General features: G+C 21.7%; 1 pseudogene; it reads left to right on the forward strand.

The window, feature by feature from the left end:
- The first annotated feature begins 2,040 nt into the window (after nucleotides 1-2,040).
- On the forward strand, nucleotides 2,041-7,260 carry LOC114121568 (nuclear cap-binding protein subunit 2-like; annotated as a pseudogene).
- The last annotated feature ends 900 nt before the right edge of the window (nucleotides 7,261-8,160 follow it).

Consider the following 8,160-nt stretch of genomic DNA (forward strand, 5'->3'; position numbering starts at 1 on the left):
ATGTGTAAAGACTTCCTATAAATTTAGCGAAGCCTCACTCCCTCCGCCCTCGGTACCTTATATTGACACTAAAATTATTTTGCACCTAGTTAGCTACTACTTTGTGGGCGTCCCTATACTACGTGTATGTGTGTTTTTTGTATTTGATGTAGGCTTTATATTATATAGAAAAGCCTATTAATGAAGATTATTACGCTATGCAATGAGAGTATAATTTATACTACTATCATTTGGATTAGGTATTTATATAATTTTATTTATTTTTCGGCCAAATGGTCTGTAATTGCATTATACACATATTTATAAATATTAAAATTCTAATGAATATTTATTACCTATACTAATTAATTATACAAATTACCTATACTAATACTTATTTGACAAAAAAATCATAGTAAACATTTGAATTTAAGTTTTGACTTACCTATCTATATACGCAAATGCATATAATACCTACCTATTTTATATTACACATTTACAAACATTCACTTCACAACCAGTAGTGAATTAGAGTGTTTACTTACTTTTATAATTTCATATCACGAAGACACGAACAATAATTACTAAGTTACTAAATTCATAATAAATATTAAATCGATGTTTGAGTATTTAAAAATTATAGTTCTAAATTTATTGTGAATTTAAGTGTAGTATTTATCTAACATTTGACGAATGTGGTGTATTTAATTTATTTAAATATTTTTACAAAAAATAAATGAAGACAAATTCAAAATATATTAGAGATAGTAGTAGTAGATGATTTTCTAAGTTTTGATGATTGTTTGAGACTGCTACTCATAGTGCGTTTGGATAATGATTTTTTCGGTGTCTTTACTATTGACCAGTGGTTGAAGGTTCATTTATATATAAATCATGGGTACCTGCTTAAACATCTTTGATTCTCACCAGTGTTCGGATTAGATGAGTATTTTTTTATCTAGATAAAGATAAAGATGATGCAACTCAAAAGTATCTAAGTAGAGATGAAAGATGACTAAACTCATATTCATCCAGATAAAGATAAAGATACCTAGATACTTTTTTATCTAGATAAAAAAAAGATAAATTTTTTTTAATAATTTTAAAACAAGTGTATCATAATCTGACCTAACAATATAGTGTTTTTTTTGTGTGTAAAAAATATTATTATATGTTAATGGATTAACATATTATACAAAATAAGTAAATCACATTTTTAAATTAAATATTAATATTATTTATGCTTTAATATAAAAATAATAATTATCACTTAAATTTAAATTATAATTATCAAAAGTCAATAGACAAAAGTTAAATTATAATTTAAGTATTTACTGTATGACATTCTATCTGTGAATATCCATACTTTATAAAGCAAATTATTTCAAATTTTTAAATTTAAGTATATTTTAATTGGGTACTAGGTACTTACATAATAATTAATAAATAAAAACAAATGAAAATTAGTTAAATCACTTTTGTTAATTTTGTAATTTGTATTAATTTAATGTAAAATAACAAATATCTTAATAAATAATAATAACAACATTTTTAGTGGAGGATCTTCAATTGCTTCTTGAATCAATTTTTTATTATTTTCAGAACTTGTAACTAAAAAAACGCTTCATTATGTATTTATCAGTTTTGCTTTGCATTGATATTATAATTTCCAATCTACATAGACTAATTTGTACAAGTACCTGTATTAAAATATGACAATTAGGACAATCATATGATTTTATTTTTAAATTACTTAAAAATATTTGATATTTTGGTAGAAAATTAATTGAAGTCTTCCAAATAATGCATATTAATTGTATATTAGTAACACACTATATAGCACTAATGTTTTTGGTAATACAGTAAAATTAGAAAAAAAAAAATGGTATCTAATAAAAAGGTACCTAAATGGCCAAGTTATTACTATTATCCGTTACTAGTGATTTTCTAATATATTTATTTTCGTTTTCACAAGTTAAACTAATTATTTTGTTTTTTAACTACTAATAAACCTAATTTTTGAGATATTTGTATTTTATTGTGTTATAATTTGTCAATAATATGCCTTCCAATTGTAATGAATCCATACGGTGGTGTGCAGTTTATAGACCCCCCCCCCCATTTGCGAAATGAATTAGTGGAAACTAAGTATTCACTAAGCAATAATATTTCCAATTATGTGAATAATAATTCAAAGGCATGAAAATTATATTTATTCACTAGTAATGATAATTCAATTTTTACTTGTTTTTAATATTTTAAATATGAGTAGATACTAAATGAATATTAATTGTGTGTCCAGTATAAACATTGTATATTTTAATTAAAATAGTATGACCCATTATAAACATTTAGCATATTAATAAGTAAAATATGTTATACATTTTTAAATTTGACAAATAACATAGTATTATTTAGGTATTAATATTTCAAAACTGGAACCTATTCATATAATATTATTATTAAAAAGGATTCTTTAGGTTTCACACATGAAAATTGACTTAGAACATTATGGTATATAAAAAAAGATTAGTTACCAGTTTACCAGTTGATGGTATTAGATGTACACATTTAAAATGTGCTGTTTATTCCTAACAACTGTGTGAAATAGTTATTAATCAAAAATATTTATAAGAATACTGTGAAATTTTTTTTATTTTTAGTGATATCTTTTTCACAATTTAAGCACTTGAAATATAAATAAACATTAAAATAATTACATCTCTTTATTCTTGGTTTCACATTGACAAAATCTCACGTAAAGTGTTTAAGGTTTTAGGTTTTATTTTTTAAAAGAATAGCCCGGGAATTCAAACTATCACATCCTCTTACTTTAAAGATACTAATTCGAAACACCCACAATATTTCTTGTTTTGATGTTCCACTCTGCTCAACTAATTACTTGAGAAACAAACCTCTCACTGGGACTGGGATGATGATAATTGATAAAGCATCAATAAAAGGATTCGTCATTCCTATTTTAAATTGATTATTTTATTTTAATACATTTCCACTTAAATGTTGCTATGTACAATGTACATACCTTTAAATAATATAATATAATATGCCTTTGTATATTTAGACTTTTGCACGTAATAATTATAAAATAAATAAAATGATAACATTAGATAGTTAAATATTTAGTGGTGTATTACAATCTTATTTTATGTTTAATTAAATTGTATTTGATGTTATTTTTTTATACTTTTGTTAGGTACCTCATAATACTTGGGTCAAAAAAAAAAATTAAAATTAAAGAGTGTTCAAGCTAGTAATGCTGTGCTGTATAATAAATCATTATAATGGATATATTAAATTTGAATCCAAAAGAGGTACCATTGTATTAAATGTATATACAAAAAACGATTCTGAATGTAGATGATTTATTAGCATATTATGATATAATTTCCAGTAAGGGGTGAAAATGGTGGTTTATGTTTTTATGGATCGAATCCACCAGAATATAAATTCTTTTATAATTATTGTAAACCAAACTTATGGAAAATTTTATATTACATTTTCAACTCTTAGCTACATTTACAAAAATTTTCATGAATTATATCTACAAAATAATTTACAAATATTCATGATTTTGACGAATTTTCGTCAATATTTGAATTTCAAATGCCAAAAAAAAAATTTTTGCCTATGTATTCTTATAATTTTTGAATCATTATAAGACTAACTTATGAGGAACTTTATACTAAATTTACAAGTATTTTGACCCAGCAAAAAAATTTTATCGATATTTATAAAAAAATAAAAAATATTTTAAATGTCTATAAATAGCATTGAAATAAGCGAATTATTTTTAAAATTTTATAATGTGAAGAAAATGTCAATCTAAATAACTGGTTGAATTTTCAAGTATCTACGACTTATACTTTTTGAATTACCTATAACATATATTTAAATTCGTTTGGAGATAAATCGTTATCGTTACTCGATTTTGTAAAAATTTAAAATTCAAATGCACTTAACACTTTTCCTATAATGATGTTTTGAGTTTTCTCTAAAGCTATTTGAAGGAAAACTTATAAAAAATTTAGTTTTAAATTTTTTAACGTTAGATAGAGAGACAAAAGTTTTTATCATTTTTCAACTACCTACAAAATTACTTGTACATTTTCGTGATTTTGACGTATAATAAATATTTTACATATTGTAAAAATTTGAATTATAAACGCTTATAAAAAAAATTGTGACCAATGATTTATGATTTTTTTTTAACTTCAATAAGAACAACTCATAAGGTTCCTTGTATTATTTTTTTGAGCAACCAACATTTTTTTATCGACAATTCAAAAAAAAAAAAAAAATACCTAGAAAAATCGAACATTTTAGTTTTCTATAAATAACTCAAAAAGCCAAAACATTTTGAAAATTTAACTGTATTTAGATACCACTAATATAATTTGGTGAAAATTTCAAGTATTTACAGTGACTAGTTTTTAAGTTACAACCTTATAAAAAATAGATTTTGTCAAAAATTGGTTTTTCCGTCATTTTTTTTTTCAATTTTTTGAAAACTGTTAGAAAATGTTTACTTTTTACATCTATAATGCACCAAGAATATTCTCTTTGCGATCGAAAATCATCCCCAAAGTTTGAAATTGAAGAATTATTTCGACAAGTTATGCTTATCTTTATAAAATCATCACTTCGTTTAGAATTTAAAAAAGTCATCTTAAAAAGTGTCTCAAATGTATATACCTTTTAACACATTTATTATTTTTAAATATATTGTTTGATAGTTTTATTAAATATTTAATTCTAATGTACAGACACTTTTTAGGGGAGTAGTTTATGTTAAGTATATTTATTTTTTTTTTAATTACCTAATTTGAAGAATTTGAAAAAAATGTATTAATACACTTTGTATTACAGTATTAGCTTTATTAGGAATTTTCTTTTATAATACTTGAATATTAGATCAAAATGTTTATGATATTATAATGAATTATTAATGGAGAATGGAGCAAATATATTTTATTTTAAAAAATATTAATTTGATAAACTGAAAAAGAATTAGTAAAATTTTTTAATTTTAATATTTTGTTTAATAAATAATAAAAAACTTTGTAACGATCTTGTTCTTTAAGGTGAACATTAATGATGCACTTAATTTGGAAATTAAAGAGACACTTACCAAGTTATATATATCACCTGCTAAACGTAATTTGAACTATGTCGGTCGACAATATTTTGATCATAAATTTCAGGTATGTATCTACAAATATTATACTTATATATTAATGGAGCTATAAAGATACTATTCTTATTTGAAAACAAGTTATTCATTTTTAGTATGATTTGTAAAAATATATTTCAGGACTAACAAATTATGATTATTTATACTTTGTAAATATAAATTTGTTGTAATAATTGTGTAATTAATTGTGTTTTATTATTAAAATGTATAATTTGCTTAGTCTATTTCTATAGATTCTTGTTGATTACTGAAAGAGCTAATGTACTTCAAACACAAAAATTTGATTAATTTTTTTTAATTAAATAATATTGCCCATTAATTATATTTCAATTGTAGGGTACTCGCATAGAATATTCAAAAAAACCCGGAGAATCAACTACTGTGTATGTTGGACATTTAAATTTGCTTTCAACTGAAGAAGATATCCATAAACTATTTTCAAAGGCAGGAAAAATAAAAACAATTATCATGGGATTAGATAAACATAAATTAACTCCTGGTGGATTTTGCTTCATTGAGTATGTACATTGTACAATTTTTAATACTTAACAAAATATTTGCATTTTTAACTATAAATTACTTTGTAAGTTTGGCATCTACTAGTATTAAATGTTTTTTTAATAAAATATTCTTAATAATATGATTGTTTTAAACTGCATTCAATTATTGGTCTTTATTAGTTAATAATTTATATTTATTGATTTAGTATTATTACCTTTTTTTGGATTTTATTTTTAATAAGTTTAACATTTATAGTTATAATTAGAGCACAAATTGTTATGCACTAAAAAGTATCAAAATATGTCATATAATATGAAGTAAAAATCATAAAAATATGCAAGAAAAATTTTTTTTTTCATTTGTATAAAATTCACAAATTAAACAGCATACAATAATTAATTACTTAAATAAACTAAGTAAAAAAAAGTTTTCATTTTAATATGCAATTTATTTCAAATTTTGGAAAAATATACAGAAATATACAACTACAATTTTACTATTAGATTCAAATTATTATGATTTGTAAAGATAACTGAAAAAAGTCTAAAAATGTGAAAAAGAAAATAATAAGCAATTGCATATAAATCCGCGCTCTAGTTATTATTTAATGACAAAAAAATTATTTTTGATATTTCTGCTTGACAAAATGTGATTTTATACAATTTTTTTTAAATTTTTGTTTTAATATCCAATACATTTCGAATTTTGTAAAAATATGCTGAAATGTGAAAAAAAATTCACCATTAGATTCAAATTGTTATGACTCTTGAAGATAACTGACAAAACTCCGAAAAAGTAAAAAGGAATATAATTCTATGCAATTGCCTAGAAATCCGCTCTCTAGTTATAATTATTAAACCAAGTATCCTTTGTTAAAATGAAAGATGAATTGTTCATATTACTTTGATTTGTTAAAATAACTTTCTTCAAATGTCTTATTTATCATTCTATTATTTTTTTTTTTATTAAATTTTATATAACTTGGATTCTATAGGATTCTTTGAAGTTCAAAACTAAAACATTACGTTTTGTGAGTCAATTTAAAAAGCTTAACTGGCTAGGGCTGACATAAATATACTTAATACCTATACAATATGCAATATTTAATTTAATTTGTATTTATTGTATCTGCAATAATATATAATTATCTTTATGATAAACCTTTATAAAATGGTAAATAATAATTTTATAATATATTTTAAAATTTTGTTTACATAGTTTGATAAAATAGTTTAATGTATTAATAGTATTATTTAATTTAAAATTAAGTTATGAGTAATTAAACATTTACAACTTTGATTAATATTTTTATTTAAATATAATGTTTTTATTTTACAATAAAAAAAAAAAAAAAAAAAAAAAAATGAACTTCAAGTTGATTTATTAAAAATAATTGAAACTACAATTTGCTTTATTTGCCATTTCGTTTATGAATTAATGAGTATATGATGATATTTATTTACAAATTAGTATAGTAGAAAATCTTAGTGGCATACACTTTTATGAAAAATTCCACAATATCTAGTATATTCCAATAAATAATCAATCTTTAACAATTTTTCAGATAAATTCACACTTAAGGTACTTAGAAGAGACAAATGATTTATTATAAGGAGCATTATTTTTTTTTTTCAGTAACTATATTCAATTGTTTGTTTAATTTGTTTATTTTTGTTTTATAAATATTTTATTCTGTCGTTTAATATTTTTTTGTATTTACCATCTAATAAGAAAGTATTATTTATAAAATTATAACTATATTTGTGTTTTCCTACTGAGACCTTTGAAAATATATTTTTTTTTAAAGCAGGAGTAATTTAATTTGTTTTTTTTTTTGATTTTGTTTCTAAAATTTAATATATTTTGTTTGTTATAATAAGTTATATTGACACAAACTTTATAAATCAATATGCATTTAATGTGATTGTTAATTTTTCATTTAAATATAATTATAAAATATGTATATATGTTAATTTTTATTTTTACAACAACCGAGATTGTGAAAAACAGAATTTTGGTATGTAATTGTACTACGGTATTTTTTTCAAGTTTAAATATAATTAAAGTTTTTTTTAAGGAAATTTGTCTTCAATTTTTATTTAATTTGTACCAAATATAAAAAATTTATAAATCTCAGTAAATCATTTCTTTTGAAATTTCACTCGGTATTACTGTAGTAATTTTATTTTTCGTTCATTTTATTTATTTAGCTTATAACAGTAATGGGAAAGTTACTTAACATAAAATATTTTTCTTTAAATTCATATACTTTGAAGTAATACCTATACTATAAAAATTATTAACCTTGTTAATAACTTAAAATTGTTATTGTATCGTTTATCATTAATCAAATTAAGCTTTGTCCAACACTGGTGTCTGTGTGTGATGAAAATTGAATGAATCATTACCAATTCAAAATTAAAATTGTGTGTGCACAATAAACTGCACATAATTATGATATGAAATAA

This window comes from Aphis gossypii, chromosome X (assembly GCF_020184175.1).
Source record: "Aphis gossypii isolate Hap1 chromosome X, ASM2018417v2, whole genome shotgun sequence".
NCBI classification, from domain to species: Eukaryota; Metazoa; Arthropoda; class Insecta; order Hemiptera; family Aphididae; genus Aphis; species Aphis gossypii.